The sequence below is a fragment of the Leptonychotes weddellii genome, chromosome 11 (assembly GCF_054177405.1).
Source record: "Leptonychotes weddellii isolate Sample4059 chromosome 11, ASM5417740v2, whole genome shotgun sequence".
NCBI classification, from domain to species: Eukaryota; Metazoa; Chordata; class Mammalia; order Carnivora; family Phocidae; genus Leptonychotes; species Leptonychotes weddellii.
In genome coordinates, this window is record NC_138379.1 from 38,882,117 (window position 1) to 38,899,251 (window position 17,135).

The window sequence follows — 17,135 nt, forward strand, 5'->3', positions numbered from 1 at the left end:
AAATGGGAAAAGGCAAGCACTTTGCATGGTTCTTGACAGATGGCAAATGCTCAAAGGTTAGGTAATAATAATAATAATAATAAATAAACTATGCAAAACTAACAAAAATTAAGATTTGGCACATCTCCAATCAAGCCTTTGCTACAGGCTTTAGAATCAGGTATTACCTAGACAGTGTGCTGGCTCACCCATTAGCCCCTAGGCTAATCAAGGTTCTTCTGGATTTCTGCCTCATGCCCCAGGATAGGTGAAACATCCAAGCATACCCAACTGGCCGGCTGGCTAGATCCTGACACTTGTTTTTCTGGTTCACAGCTGCCCATCACTATCCTGAGAGGTGTGTGCAGAGAAGAACAGATTAACTTGAGTATCTATGCCTAACCTTTCCAGCCATGCCCAGGCTGTGGCTCCTCATCTCTAAGGGTGAAATATATCATCACCTTTAAAATATGGCCCTACCCAGCAAAGTGAGGCCCGTCAGCACCCACTAGGTGGACAGCGCCGCATCCCTAAACATGCCCCGGAGGCGGAGGCGGGAGAACTTCCTGCATTGCCCTCCAGGCTTTCCCTGCAAGGCCAGTACATCTTCACTATGAAAACTACAACGGTGGCTCCCTTCAACCCGGGAGCAACGTTACAGCTTTCAAAACCCTTACTCGTTCCTTATGTCATTCCAGCATCAGAACCACACTGTAAGGGGCTGGGCAAGAATTGTTACACCTGTTCCACAGATAAGGAATCAGCCACAGTTTGAGACATTTAAGTAATTTGGCTCAGGCTATCTGGTGCTTAAGTAGCAGAAGCAGCCCAGAATGCAAGTTATCTGGTTCCTCATCTGGTTCTTTTTCCAGAAAATGTGGGTATTTGTTTTTAAACATTCAACTTTCATAATGGTGCTTTGCTTCTAGAGAATTCATTAACCAAGGCAGCTCGGTCACAATACAGTGCAGATTCACATACTTGAAAGACACTCACACAGGCAGATGTTCCCTGCACTCTAGAAATCTAAAGGGTGACGGAAAACAGCCATGCCAATTAACATAATTGACAATTCCCAGCTCTGGCTCCCTCTAACTCTCTGTCTGGCTTCAGCTAGCAGCCTCCTATCAGGTCCCTGCTGCAGCTAGTCCCTCTCTGCTCCAGTATAACTGAAACACTCACACCGGACTGATGCTTTAGGGATAATTATTTCACATCACTGAAATAGTAATCACAACCACAGTAAAACCAACTGTAGTGGTTCTCCCTCCACTGCTGACCAGTCTCTACCTCACCAGGTAAACTTTGACCTGCCACTCAACCTCACAGAGTTTCCTAATCTATAAAATGAAGGAGTAGACTAAATAGAGCCTTGTCTACTTCCAGCTCATGACTCTAACACCCCAACCAAATCCAAATTCTGCATGTGGAGGACACTGGGAGACAGCAGAGTCCAATGGTCAAGAGCTTCCATGGCCTGGTTTTAAAGCTTGGATCCTCTGCTTCTTAGCTATATTGACCTTAGGATCACTGTGTGCTTCAAGATCCTCATCTCTAAAAATGATGCTAATAATAATACCCCTTCATGGGGTTTTATAGGCATTAAATCAGATAATACATGTGAAATGCGAAGGACATCATAAGAACTCTCTATAGACTAGTAATTACTATCATCTGAAATGATGTGCATCATGTTTAGGCATTGACTGATCTTCCAAACTTAAATTCGCACCACTATTTGAGAACCCTCCATTCTAGGCAAGTCTCTGTTCCTGAATACAGGTTGGTCATTCCTACCTCTGTGCTTTTAATTGTGCTATGTTCCCACCCATCTACTCCCTGGAAATAGCTGTGCTACCCCTTGTTTGTGAATCTAAATCCTACCCATTCTTAAAGGTCTGGATTAAACCTGATCATTTCCATGAGGCCTCCTCCCTCCCATGACAACTCACAAAGATCTCTCTGGTCTCTGAATTCCTGCAGTACTTAAAATAGTCTAGACCACTTAGTTGGCATTATACATGGCCTTGGATTATCGTCCATCAACAGATGAAACTGCAGGCTCCTTGGCTACAACAACTCTTTCTTTTAATTTTTTTTGAAGATTTTATTTTTTAAGTAATCTCTACACCTAACATGGGGCTCTAACCTGCCACCCCGAGATCGAGAGTCACATGCTCCACCAACTGAGCCAGCCAGGCGCCCCTACAACAACTCTTTCTGCTCTCCCTCTGGGTCTAGACTGAGTGTCTGGCATCTGGCCCCTCAGATATGTGTTGACTGAATAAATAAATGTGTAGTACTTACACCCAAAGAAATACACAGTAAGTTTTCTTTTAGTTCATGCAGCTCAGCTATTGATTTGTTGTACTTTGAGGCCAATTAAAGATAACATAAAGATGAACATCAGCCAGGCAGGGACAACCACAGCCAGTTAAGCCCTGATCATCAATAAAAGATACTGATATCTGACCAGCCTGAAGAATAAGAAAAACACAGATGTCAAAAGGAAGTTGTAACCTAAACTCCAAAGTACATTGCAAGACCAAGCTCACGAGGGTTAGATAGGGAAGGAAAGTTAAGGTTTTCCCAGGCTGAATTCATTCATTTGGTAAGTATTTATTAAGTGACTGCTCTGTGCAGACACTGTCTTAGTTGCTGGGGATACAGCCAAGAACAAAACAGATACAATTCTGCTCATAGTCTAGCATCTAAGGAGGAAGGCTAGGTATCATGCCACCTTCCAGCTCCGAGGTGAAATCCAACAGAAACTTCTTGCCCCAACTCCTTGCTGTGCCTTCTCGTAAGGAAAAAAAAAAACAAAAAAACCATCTCATTCACAACTGACCACACAGAGGCCATGCTGAAAGTGCTGTTTAAATCCCAAGGAGGCTCCCCTTGCTCGAATCTGGTGGGGAAGTCTGCAGCAAAGCACCCCGCGCCCTGGGCCATGTGAGCTCTAACTCCCTAACACCCTGCGTCCCAGAGTCCTTTAAACGGCAAACTTGTCAAAGGGCAAATGTGGCTCATATCGCCAAAGTGAAACACAGAGAGGGGAAAGGAGGAAGGGAGGGGTGGTCGTTAGCTAGTTTTCACCACTGCAAAACCTGAGGCTCCTTTCTCCTTTGGAGCAGAAACCTCTTCTATCATTGAAAGCCTTAAAAAAAATTTTTTTTTCCTCCAGCAGGATACTGAAAATAGCTTTGCATTTAACATTTAAAATTGTTTTTGATCCCACACTCTTTCAGCTCTGCTCTCTCCTGCAAATTCATTCCATTCCCTAAGGGCACTTAGAAGTATAATTCATAAGTAACAAACCATAGTCACCATTTTTATCCCTAAGAGTTAAAAAGAAAAACCAGTTTACATAATTATATGGAAGATAAGTTGGCCAAGAACACAGGAATCTTATCTGGACCAAAAGTTCTAGGACGAAATTTCTTTCCACTCATTAAGAAAGATAGCAGATCAAAATGAGGGTGCAGACGGAGTGCGTAACTGCTGAGCACCATACACAGGAATTTCTTGAGCTCCTCATTATTTGAGTACATCTACTTCTTCAAGCAGAAACCGGAGGCAGCCATTTGAGGGTAGGTTGGAACAATGAAATATATGTATGTTTTCCCATTGTGGTGAGAAAACAGGGTGTTATATCTAAGAAGGACCTGAGAAATCAAAGCTCAGTGAGGGCAGCTTACTCGAAGTTATTCAGCAAGCCAGTGGCGGGGCCGACACTGGGCCCCAGGCTCTCCCAGCTCCCAGTGCAGGGCTCTCCCTACTCTGCACATCATGGGCTCGTTTATAACATGGGGAGCTAAATCTTAAAGGCACAAGGGCAAGAATTCCTTTCATAAAACTTCTTTGGCAGGCTGGAAAAATAGTAGGAGATGGGTCCCTCTGATGCTAATAGTAAATGACCTAGAATGCCATCTAGATGAGGGGGGTCCAGCTGCAGCAGGCTTAATTAATGCTGAGGATACTTTAGCACTAAACAGTATGGCTTCAACCAGAGTCAGCACGAAATGATGTTTGTGGGCTCACCTGGGAACTAAACCACCAGTTGGTTCATCTTTTTCTATAGAAAAATCCATCCCTGGTTTCAAGTGCCTTACAAATGAACTTTTGGAACAGACCTGCTTATAAGATGGCTGCATATATAAAACAGAATTCTGAGGGCTGAAGCTCTGCACTAAACACAATGAAAACAGCAATTCATGCTAGGTGTACATTTATGAGAAAACCCTTTGAACCGTCAATTTATGTGCAATACAAAGTTTTATTAAAAGCCTTCTGTGCAGAGTCTAGTTAACTGCTATTTGTACCATATATAACTAAGGGCAAATGCTCCAGTTCTGTATATATTTAAGGGACTTTCTGGCACTGGGCTAAGGTTACAGGGAGGATAAAATACCTGCACACAAGGAATGCATAATCCAGTTACCAAGCCTTTACCTTCCTCAAAAACAAGCTACTTCCAACCTCAGGGCCTTTGCACTTGTTCCCACTTCCTGGGACACTTTCCCCCAGATCTTCCTGCAGCTGAGCTTAAATGTCACCTCTTCAGAAAGGCTTCCCCAAGGGACCCAATTAAAGCAACCTCCGTCCCACCATTCATCGTCACTATTGCTTTACTTTATGCGATTGCCTATCTATCACTACCAGAAGCGAACGTCTTCTACTGTTCACGATCTGTCTCTAGCTGGGACTCCTGTTTTGTTCCCTGCAGTATCTCCAGGGCCTGTAACAGTGCTGTGCACACAGTAGGCATCCCTCCACTACACTGAAGGGGTCAATGAGTAGAGGTGGAGAATGGGAAGTGAGGACAAGATATTTACTCATGAAACGATTAAAAAATGAGAGAACTGGCCATCCCGATTAGCTACAATGTGATAATTTGCTAATTATGAAGTACCACTGCTTCTGAACGAACGGCTGGCAATCAAAAGTGACAAAGAGAGACACAGTGTGTATGTAAAGGGGGCAAATGACACCAGAGGAGGCTTCACCCAGAAGTGTGATTCGAGGCAAGCTAAGACAAAGAGGACAGGCCCCTCAGGTCAAGGGGGAGACAGGAGCAAGCGGGGAGGAGCATGGCATGGGGGCGGCCTAGGCAGGGGAGGGCAGAGCAGGGCAGTACCGAACCTCCAGTGCCCAGCTCAGTCTGGGAATGGGGGTTGGGGTGGAAGAGCAGGGCCACTGAAGGGGAAAAGGATCCGACTCTGGAGAGTCTGGAACACCGAACACGGGGGTGTGAACCATAGGCCGCTCGCAACAGGGCTGTTTCTGGAAGGCAAAGTTGGCCCCGTTGTATGGGAAGAAGTGAAGGAGGTAGAGGGTAGAACAGAAAACTGGTTAGAAGATGACCTCACTGGTCTAAGTATGAGGGGCAAAAAGAGCTTCTTCCCTCTGCTTGGATATGAGAAAAACGTAAGTAAGCAAGATGTCAAGGAATTTCCCCCCACTCCGAAAAAGACAATTTCCAGAGTATTTCACAACAGCATTCGTGGCAGATTCAGGTCAACTTCCCATACATCCTACACTTGGAGCACTCAAGGAGGATAACAGAGGTTCCAAACAATAGCTCTGAGGGCAGAGCATGTCTTTCTATGCCTTCCAAATCCAAGATTAATTACATTCAGTATAGCCTGTGTTTATTATCTTTCTATTCTTTGGGGGAAAAAAAAGTGGTATCTAATTCCACTGTGCAGTATATATTTGAACATTATATAACACATTTTTATGTAACAGGTTCTTGACATAAGACAATGTTTCTCTTACTATCTAAATGTATTCGGGGAAACAACTGGCATTAAAATATATATATATACACCAAGGCTGTTGATGTCTGCCTTTGGGTTAAGAAGCTGGGGAGAGGAGGAAGAAGGTGAGAGACTCTTGAAAAGGTCTCCTCCCCAGTGAGGAGCTCTGCAGATGGCTACAGGGGGGCAAGGGGTACCGAGCTCTGTTTGAAGGTTCATCTGATGCCCAGAGCTGCCCGGGGAGGGGCTGGCTGAGCCTCACGAGGCCCATGTCAGAGCAATGCCCAGAGAGGCATGAAGAAGCAAGAGAGACAGAAGTGCACAACAGGGTGTGAGAAGGATGCTCACGAGCCCTTGGAACTGCTACTCGGGTGAGATCTAAATGGGCATCCTGTCCTGCCGCAAAGGACTTCAGTCCTGCTGAAGAGAAGGTGCATGACCACATCTGTCAACAGTAAGATGGGTGAGCCATCGCCACAGGCCTGCCTGCCTCTCAGCACGGTGCTGGGCACTGCACACACAGCGTTTCAGGTGGTGGCCGCCGCCCCCGCCCCCAACACACACACACACACACACACACAGCAGGCCCCGAAGACAGTGCTTAGAGACCAGACTCTGGAGTCCTCTGGGCATAAATCCTGCCCTGCCCCACACCAGGTGAGTGACCCTGGGCAGTTTCCAAAACCGCTTCACTTGGGAAAACAAAGGATAATCACAGTACCTACCTCATGGGGTTGTGATGAAGGTTAAACGTATTAATAAACATAAGGTGACTCGCATCTTTGCTGGCACATAGAGAGTGTTCAATAAATATTAGCCACTAATGCCATCAGGACCATTATTTCTGTTTTGCAAATGAGGTAAGTCAGACTCAAAGAAGCTAACTAATTGGCCCAGGTCACACATTTCAAACAGCAGTTGAAGGCATAAATATATGTAAATGTTTTACTCGGTATACATCCAAAATCCAATGGGTACAGTATTAACCAGAATAGGAAATCAGGCAGACCTCCATCCCCTTCTTTAGCTGGGCTGGATGAACCTGAGTTTATACTATTTAAAAGGACAGCATGTACTAACGTAAAAATCATTTCTCATCATATGCCGGCACTCGACGTTCCCCTAAAGCAAAGATGACTAAAACTTACCCAATCTCACCCCCCCTACCACATTAAGTCCCAAACTCAAACCTCTCTTCCCTGTAGACCTAACTATTCCCAGCCATGTCCAACGTGCGTCCCTGATGCACCCCATTCCATCTCCTTCCCCTCAAAGATCACTAATCAATTAGATTGGACAAGCACATCTTAAAGGCTCCCTATGGCTGTGATTTGGGGAAACCAAGATGAACTCCCCGCAAAGTGCCTGGCCTGAGCAAGCAGGGAGATATTCCCAGAGACAGCCCAACACAATATAGATGGAACAGTAGCTACGAATTCGAGCTAAACCAAGGGCTGGGGGACACTGCTGCCAGGTGTGGGGAGGAAGAAAAACACAACGAAGAAATAGCTCCTGGAGGACCACGCATTTGAGCTGGGTCTTAGAGAAGAGTAAGACTTTGACATGAGAAAGTTGGAACATGGAATGGGTCAAGGGCTGGTCCGGGCAACAGACAGCCATTCAGTTTGACTAGACAGTCCCGTGCACATGGACAGGCAGGCTGGATATGGAGAGGCGAGAAGGAGCAGAGGTACCATGAGCTAACATTCACTGAATGCTCATTATGTGCCATGAATAGCTTCATGTATTTTTTAATAGTTTTAACTCATTTAATCTATACCACAACTCTTTGAGGTAAGGATTCCAGAGATCTCAGTCTTATAATTGAGGATACCAAGACATAGTGAGCAAAGCAACTTGACCACACATCATAAAGCTGATAAGGAACAGTTAGGATGTGCAATCTGCTCCAAAGTCTGCACTTTTCACCACTCAGACAAACTGCCTCTCAGGACAGCTTGGCGGTAAAGGGCACAGGCAACAGTGTGTTACGAGGATGAAATGAGACAGTGCTTGCAAGCAGCGTGCAACCTATAACTCCAAGCTCACGAATGCTGGCTCCAGGCTGCCATTAACGTCTACGATGAACCCACTGGCAGTTGAAGCAGGAGAGACAGATCAGGACTGAAAAATGGGCCAGGACAAAAACCTGCCTTTAGAGTGTGCAGGAAGAGAACCAAGAAAGCATCGTGACCCAAAGGCTGAAGAACGAGGCAATTTCAAGAAGGATGGAAAGAAAGGTAGGGGAACAGCAACACAGAGGCCAAGAACAACCATTCTGGACTAAGGACAGGCCCCTGGAATTCAAGACTGAAAGTTTTTGGAGATCTTTGCGAACCATAGAGAAGGGTGGTAGAGAGAACAGCTAGAGGGTGGGAGCTAGGGACAGAGCAAATGAGAGAGTAGAAGAGGTGAATGTTCGCAGCCCTGTGAGAGGCTGCGGGGCAGGGAGGGGAGAGAAAGACATACAGATTCGGGGTACCACGTACAGACAGGTGAAAGCTGCCTGCTCCATCACAGGCCTGCAGAAGGGCTATGTCTTTCCCCTTCCATCCTTCTTCTACTAAACTGAGATGAAGGCTTTTCTGGGGTTGGTGAGGATATTCAGGGGGCAGGACCCTGGCAGTGCTGGGAGGGAGTGGTAGCAGGCACTGAGGGAGGGCTTCCTGTGTGCCAGGCATTTCACACGCACCGTCTCCCCGGATCCTCACACAGACTCTGGGAGGCAGACACTGCCATGACACCACAGATGAGGAGCCTACGGTCAGAGGGATCAAGCACTTGTCTAATCAGAACCCAAGTCCCAGGTCCTGCCACCAGAGTCCCAGGCTCCGGCCCAAGGTGAAGGTCCAAGGAAAAGAAACAGAGGACAGACCCAGTTGCTTTTTCTGAACTGGAAAGAGAGGATGAGACATGGGGGTGGGAGGGTGGAGAAGACAGGCCATTCTGAGCAGGAAAGAAGAGATGCTGAGGGGGCTCAAGTCCGAACAGGTCTTATTTTGGGAGAGAAAGAGGAGAAAAGCCAGGGTGAGTGTTTGGGGTAAGTCCGGGTGTTGTGACAAAGTGGCGAAGTGGCAATGAGGTGAGAAAAGACTGCAGAAGGGTGACATGCCTGTGTTTCTGGGCTCCTCACTAAACCTCAAGGTCTAGAGAGGATTTTTTACTTCCCTGCAAGTATCTCCCATGATGCTAACTAAAATCACTCTGTAACTGTAACATGGTAAGGGGCAGAAATTGTTTCTCTGATGCTGACTTTCTCTTACCACCACCCTCAGAGCTGATGCTGCGGTCACCACCGGAAGAAAGCTCACAGAAAGAAAGCAACTCTTACACCAAAGAGAGATATGAAATATTTAGTTTCCATAGATTCTCAGGCAGTTTTGTTAACATAGCCAAGTCTTTCCACAGTGCTTGTTCACTGTTTAGTACATAAATTGCATAAAGATGGTTGGCGTGGAAGGAAAAATCTGAAAACACGGCCACTTCCTTTTCTTCATGTGGTAGGCAAACCTCTTCTGCAGAAGGCAAACTCCTGAGTCGTCATCGTTTTATAAATCATTTGAAATGGAGTCTTTAAAACCCCATCTGTTGTTCTGTTTAAGTTTCCTATGAAAATAGGACTTCGGCTCAGATGTTCTGGAGGTAAATACCAACCTGAACTCAAATGTATTAAATATTTAGAGATGCAGAGAACTCTAGAGCAGAAAGAACCTTTGAGATCACCTAGTTCAACTGCCTTACTTTCCACTGGAGGCAAACAGAACCCAGAGAGGCTCAGTGATTTGCCCCAGGTGGCACAGCTATGAACACCCAAGTGTGGGCCAGAACCAGCATGTTCTAACTCTCAGGCTAACGCTCTTCGACCACCTGTTCCTTTCACTCTCCCTCTTTTTAAACTTTAGGGGTTGGAATAAGGCACAAATTTAACTATAGTTTAAATTATTATTATTATTCACTGGCTACATCCACCATCAAAACCAAAATACCTCCACAGATTCCAGCATCAGATGATACAGGCAATTTCAAAGCCTTCTAAATAGGTTCAAGAAGCTGTTTTAAAGATTTATCAGTAAAGTGAACTCAGTAACAGATCATGGAGCAAAAGATTCAATTTTGTGTTTTAAAAAATATTTTGGAGTTTCATTGATATGGAAATTTAATTTAACAGCAGTGACTTTTTTTTTCTTTCCCTTGCAAGCACAAAGAGCATGAGATTATTCAAAACTGCTCAGGAGCAGCAATGACTATTTTAAGCTCATGATTCAACCAGTACATTAATTAAAAACTCCACCAACCCAAATTGACAGATCCTGATATCAATGGGACCAGAAGAATTAAAATAATAGTTGTCATATAAAAATAGATTAAAGCGGGGAACAGCAGCAGATGTCAGAAGGACAAGCAAGCGTTGTGGGAAATGAGATGCATCTAATGGGCAGCTTTTATGGATTTTTTTAAAAACGAAGACCCTGGAAATACAGGTACACTCAAGAAATGCTTCCTCACAAATACCGAATCTTATTTCTGGAAGCTAGGTGAGAAAACTTGGCTAATAATTCCATGCCGAGGAGTAGCTCTGTAAGCAGGGAGAAGAGACTAGCAAGCGCCAAAGTGCCCAGACAACGCTATTGGACCGGGAAGGGGCCAAGGGGCTGCAGCGGAGGAGGGAAAAGGGGATAGGGAATGTGGGGTGAGGGGGGTCAGCCTGGTCCCTCATCGGCCAGCATCGACAGTGACAACCGACGCCAATGTCCAGTGCAACCCTTCCTTCCCCTGCGACTACCCTCCGACACCTGCCTGCGCTCCGCAGCCGGCTTCTCGAGACCCCTCCGGGGTCGTTGACTCAAGCCCCAAAAGGTCGTCATTAATTTCTGCTCTTCCACTTCTATCTCCGAGCAAAAGAGAGCTCTCTTGGCTGTCAACGCCCGGCAATCGCGAGCGGGAACCTTTCTTTTCTGACATCTGTCAAACCCGGTGCTAGAGCCAGCCTTGCTGCGCCCTCCGCGGGGCTCCGGGGCTTCTAGGGCGGGCGGCGGGCCCACACCTGGACGCCGGGCGACATCCCCGTGCCGTCGGGCACCTGCTCAAAGACCCACAGGGGATACTCCCGGGGCGGCCGAGGACCCAGACGGCGCAGGCCGGACGAAAGTTCGCAAGCTGGGGTCTGCCCCATTATGGACCCCGGATTCCCGGGTGCAGCGCCAAGGCCCCGCAACAGGGCCGAAGGGGCTGGCAGACTCGTACTCCCCAAGCCGGACGGAGACGCCCTCCCGCCACCTCTCAGCCCCGCAGGCTCCCGAAAGGGAAGTGGAGGAGATGCGGAGGAAGGGCAGAAGCGCATTGCCTGCCCAACGCCATTGGGGTGCCGCCGTCAAGAATGGTCCTCTTGAGGTCCCCCCAGCTCCCAGGGATACATCCTAGGACTCGCCCTGAGCCGGATCACTGCTCCCAAAGGGCGGAGCTGTCCCTTTAAGAGGCAGCTGGCTGCTTCCTCCCCCCCCTCCAACCCCCCCCGTCAGGTAGCGATGCCCGAGGAGGGGAGATGGGTACTCCCGGGGACACTTTCCCGGTCCCTTTAAGGGCGCCTACGGCACCTCTGCCCGCCCTACCCTGCAGCGCCAGCCCCCGCGAGAGAGGATGGGGGCGGCCGGGCGCGGCGCCTTTAAGGGGCGCAGCCTCCCCGCGGCTCGGGTGGGGGCAGGGAGCGGGCACGGGCCCTTTAAGGCCGGCAGCGGGCACGTCGGGCAGGGTTCCCCGGCGGCCGGGCTGCGCCCCGGGCGGCGGCGAGGGCGCCGCGCCTGCCAGGGTGCTAACGGCCCCCGACGGGGTGCCCCGGGCCGCGCCGCCGGCCGCGGCCAGCCCGACACTCACCGTGGCTCGCGGGAGCGCCCGCGTCCGCGCCCCCACTCGGATCCCGCGGCGGCGGCGGCGGTGAGTCCGGCGCGGGTAAACAGGCACCTCCGTCCCTGACCTACTTTCTGCCTTCCCTAAATGTCGCACCACTAACCTACTTTCCGACCAATCCGCTCCCCGCCGGCCCAGGCCCGGCCCCCCGCCCACCAATCGCTGTGCCCAACCCCCCTTCCCCGCCCACCAATGGAGGAGCCCCAGAGCCCGGATACCTGCCTCTTTCCACCAGCCAATCCGAGCACCCGAAGGGAGCCGGTCTCGGCGGTCGTCCCCGGCCAATCCGCGCGCGGCTCGGCGGCCCGTTGGCCAGTGGTGTAGCAGCTAGAGAAGCTGCTGACCAATGGCGGGGCGGCGGGGGCCGGTTTACCTGCTACTTTCTCGCCACCAATCGCTGGGCGCACAGAAGCGCACGCCCCGAGGAGAGGACCAATCGGCGCGCTTTCCCTGGATTTCCTCGCCCCTGCCCTCTCCCTTCCCCTCAGGTCTCCCGCTCGCGGTGGCCACTGCGGGTGCAGACGCCGCACTCCTTGCAGTCGCCTGGGATGTCCCTCTTCTCCGGGTCCCTGGCTTGCTTCTGGCTCACCGGTCTCACCCCTCCTCCTTCCCCTTCTTCCCTCGGGCACCCTGACAAAAAGCAGCGTTTCCTTGCTCGCCTCCCTCCAACTCCATCTAGGAAACCAATTTTAGGAACACAGAGTGCCAGACCCTTCCTAAAACAGCCTGGCTTGCCAAAGTCCAAACGGGAGAACGAATACTTAGTATTTCTAGAAGGCTTCCCCATCCAAGCTTCTTACGTTCCTTTCGTTCGTCTTGACCTCCAAGCGTCCCGTTGCAGCTGTCATTCTCGCTGTTGAAAAGACAAAACTCAAGCCTGCGGCGATTCCATTGCATTTCCTTCCAGTGCCCGGGTTTTGACCACCTACTGTGTGGCAGACACCGTCCCGGCGGCCGCGGTCTCTGCCGCGAAAAGCTGCCCAGGGAGTGAGACGGAAGGAAACAAAGAGTTACAAAAAATAAATATTTCATGACAGAACACATCTTAGATACTGAGAAGACAGTGAATCTGTCTTATTTTTTGTGTCTCAAGCACTTAGCAGAGGGCCTTTAGCACAAAGATCTCTTAACCTTCTAGATGTCAACCTCGCTGAAGAGGAGGGCGAGGGCGGTGTCTTCTGACTTTTCTCATACTCACCCCGCTCCCCTTAAGCGCCTGATGGGAGTGAGATGGAGGGGTGGGGGCAGGAGCCTGATACCTAACAAGTGCTTGATAAGTGTTTGTTGACTGGATACATGAACAAACGGAATGAAATCACTTCACTCAATTCTGTGACCCAGACTAGCCCCTAAGATTCTAGAATTCTCGTCTCTTTCCTTGAACACAGACACTGCATTTTAATCGTGGTAAATCCCTTGCTGTCCACAGCTCATTGCCAGGCACAGCGTGGTAGCCCAATATGCGCTTGTGGCCTGAATATTGACTGTTCTCAAGGTCGACCAAGTTCATTGGTAGCTTACTATTTTTCCTAAATTTATATGCCGGTGGAATCATTGCTGTTTACTTTGTCCCTGCCCTGATTTCATAAGGAAACCACTCTATGTAAGTGGCATTATAGCAATGCACTTCACGAGATATTGTGGACAAGATGAAGAAATCTAGGCCTGGGTTCTAGTATAATTAATTGGACCAATAACTGGTTAAGTAACCATAACCTATAGATGCCTGATTAATGAATCTCTGTGGGTCTGAAGAAAGGGTAGAGGGGAATCAATATTTGTGCTTCATCAATTATGAGCTAAATGCTTTCCCTGCATCTTCTCCCTTAATCCTCACAACACCATGGTACAGATGAAGAAACTGAAACTCAAAACTTCAACCAGCTAGTCCAATGTCACCCAATAGGTGGCAGAGCCATAATTCAAACCAGGTTTTTGACTTCAAAACCTTCATACCATACCAGTTACCATCGGAATGATAGAAGGCTCTCTCCAGGGCTTAGACTTTAGGACTTTTATCAGTGCTCTGAATGAAAACCCAGAGGATTTGCATCACATTTCAGGATGACACAAAACCAGGAGGGGAAGAGATACCATTACATAACATAAGCCAAATGCAATGTGGGAGCAGTGGGCTAGCTCTTACAGGGATAAATCTGGGGGTCCCACGCTGGGAAACTAACTGCTGAAACACAGAGATATCTTAACAGATGCATATGAGAGCAAACCTAAAGGGTCTCAGGTGACAGACAACTTGATCTGAGTCCTCAGTATGGCTGCCCAAATAAATGAATGCTGTCTTAGGCTGCATCGATAAAAGTCTGAGATATAAAGCAAGTTGGATGTTACAGTACCACCCAGTGTTGGTCATTACACACATAAGAGTATTGTCTCCAGTTAAGGCTTGGCAAAGGAAAAGTAAACACATGCACAAGGAGAGGGACCAGGATGTCAAGAGCCTGGGAACTACATCATATGAGGAAAGATTAAAGGAAGCAGAAGGTTTTGCCCCAGGAGGTACAAGGTAACTGTCTTCATGTATTTGAAGGGCTGTCAAATAGAAGAGAAATTAGACTCGTTCTTCAGGGCCCTAAAGGGTGGAAGGGGGACCTGCGGGTAGAACCTCTAGAATGAAACAATATGAAGAGTTTTCTAACAACTAGAACCTCCTCTGCCTTGATAAGTTGAATTTCCTGTCACGGAAAGTGTCTACATAAGAATTGGATGACCAGGGGTGCCTGGGTGGCTCAGTCGGTTAAGGGTCTGACTTCAGCTCAGGTCATGGTCCCGGGGTCCTGGGATCGGGCCCCACATTGGGCTCCCTGCTTAGCAAGGAGCCTGCTTCTCCCTTTCCCTGCCCCCTGCTTGTGTGCTCTCTCACTCTCTCTTTCTCATAAATAAATAAATAAGTAAGTAAGTAAGTAAGTAAGTAAGTAAGTAAGTAAGTAAGTAAGTAAAAATCTTAAAAAAAAAAAAAAGAATTGGATGACCATGTGGTGGGAAGAGGCCTGGAATAGGTGTTCTTTTAGGACTCTGTCTCTCTGAGATGATGTGGTTTACCTTCATACCTTGGTTCTCCTCTTTTAAATAAAGTTCATCACCCTGACTTTTCCTACCCTCAGTGACCAAGCTACTGTTTCTCCTCATGTGAGCCTGTTCTTCCATATGTAATTATACTTGTGTTTCTCCCTGTTGGAGATCCCAAGCAACCTCCATTTTCCACTGGTACTCACTTCCCTTTTATTTTCTACCATCTAGAATCCTGGTTCTTAATTCTCTGGGCACTGTTAAGGTCAAAGTATTGTCCTCAATCTAAAATTCACTGGGAATGAATAAAATCACATAGATAGAAGGAAGGGAAAGGGAACATTTATTGAGCACCTACTGTGTATCAGATACTTTAAATACATTATCTAATATACTATTCTCATTCACTCAGCAGTTGATAAGCTCACTCTTCCACACTTGCTAGCTGAATGACTTTTATCAAGTAAAACAACAGTTTCCTCATCTGTAATACGGGGTTAATCTAGTATGTACTTCACAAGATTGTGGTGAGAGTTAAATGAGACAAGAGATAGAAAGCCCTTGGCATAGTACCTGCACACAGTAAGGATTCAATACATTCTAGGTTAGCAATTCTATGGAAGAGGTATTTACCACACAGACTTTACAGATAAAGTCAGTGAGGATAAAGTAGTATAATCCACAGTGGTTCCCCAAACTCTGATCCAATGGTCAGGTCCATCAGAATTCACTGAGGAGTTTTTTGTTTTATTTTGTTTTAATACAGATGTCCAAGTCCTAATTTGGAAGATTCTGATTCAAAATCTTTGGTATCTGTGAGGCAGTCCAATTTGGGAACTGCTAGTCTAATGGAATAAACCCAGGCCCCAAAGTCAAACAGACATGAAGTCAAATTTCAGGACTGCTGGACTGAATGGAGGAGTCAATGACAGGACCTGGAAGTTAGGTAGCTGTGTTCTCTTTGGGAGGAAGCTGGGAAGTCCTGGAATGGACATGTTAAAGTTCTTGCAGAAAGCCAGGTAGGAATGTGTTGCTATAAATAACCGTAATAACAACAATATTTACTACAGGCTTACAGTGTGTCAAGTGCTATTCTAAGAGCTTTATATGCATCAACTCTTCAATTCTCACAAACCCCTATAAGGTAGATACTTTTATTATTCCTATTTTACAGATGGGAAAACTGAGGCAGAGAGGTCCTGAGATCTCAAGCTAATTAGGCAATCTGAACCCAGTGCTCACACTCTTACCTTCATTAAATTGCCTCTTCCTTTAGGCAATTCCTTTGGAAAACAAAGAAACTTCATATTTTAGAGACACGGATTTAGGCTCAGGGGTGTCACCTCACATTAAGGGAATGCAAGAAATAGAAGCCTCTTCAACAAACTTAAGCCCAAAGGGGGAGGTTTATTGGGAGGAAACAAGAATATTTCGTGGTAAGAAGCACAACTAGCCCTCTGAAAGGACCAGAACTGAGGTGCCATGGGCACGAATCTCCTCCTCTCTCCAGGGTCATGTATCCTCTGGACTTGTCATCCCTCTGCCCATGTGCTTTATGATTCTTTTTCTCTGTAGCTCTTCACCCTCCACCCCATTTGTACATGGCCCTTCACGAATGCTTTCAACCACTGGGTGAGAAAGAGAGAACAGGAGAAGCTCAGACAGGTCATTCTTGAAGTCTGGGGCATGGGCTGAGCAAGATTCCCCAAAGGTGCCTACTGCAGTGAACGAAGAATCAGAACAGGAGAAAATAGAGTAAGAAGAGCAAAAGAAGTGAGAAGTGAACAGCTGGGTTTGGGAGACTTCAGAAGAAAGTCTCAGCACACAAGTTTAAAAGATCAGGAAAACTTACACTTGAGACAAAAGTTTTGGTTAGAACACCAAAGAGGTTGACTGTAAGAAAGCTGTTTTACTAAAACTGCTTCTAGAGCCAGAAGATCTGCCATAGGAAATTAGGGAAATCATGGACAGAAATGAGTGAAGACGACATGGTGCTAGAGAGTACAGATCACATTTTGAAGACATTTGTTATTTAAGGAGAAGTTAGGGAAAAAAATCATAACTATCTCTTAGCAGCTGACCCAACTAGAAGTGGTTTATGTTTATATGTGTGTATGGATGGTTTTATTTTTTTTAACCAAGGTTGACTATCTGGGCAAACAAAAATGGAACTTCTAAAAATCAGGCATCAGTGGGCTAACCGGTGTTTATAACTCTTTCAGTTGCTTTTGAAAAGACCTCCTTTGACTCTTTTTTTGAATGGGATGGTCATAGCAGCCCAGAACGGGAGAGCAGTAATACCTCATTTGGAATGTGTCCTAGACCATGTAATTAGGATTTAGGCTAGATCTTGCTTGCAGACATGGCCAAGATTCCAGAGATCTTGGTGCTCAAATGTCAAAGGGGCTTTTCCATTTGGCTGAGGGGTATTTGCTAGAGGGAGACAAAACACCAGTGACCACATCA

At 47.2% G+C, this 17,135-nt stretch overlaps 1 protein-coding gene across 11 annotated transcripts in view; it reads right to left on the reverse strand.

The window, feature by feature from the left end:
* BMAL1 (basic helix-loop-helix ARNT like 1) overlaps positions 1 to 11,764 on the reverse strand; it is a 99,074-nt gene extending 87,310 nt beyond the window's left edge. For 8 of the 11 annotated variants that reach the window (XM_081798558.1, XM_081798565.1, XM_081798564.1 and 5 more), the window contains exon 1: positions 11,610 to 11,764. The gene's annotated coding sequence lies outside the window, so the exon portion shown is untranslated. The remainder of the gene's footprint in view (positions 1 to 11,609) is intronic. The other 3 variants (XM_081798559.1, XM_081798560.1, XM_081798555.1) reach the window with 1 other exon arrangement.
* Positions 11,765 to 17,135: the final 5,371 nt, after the last annotated feature.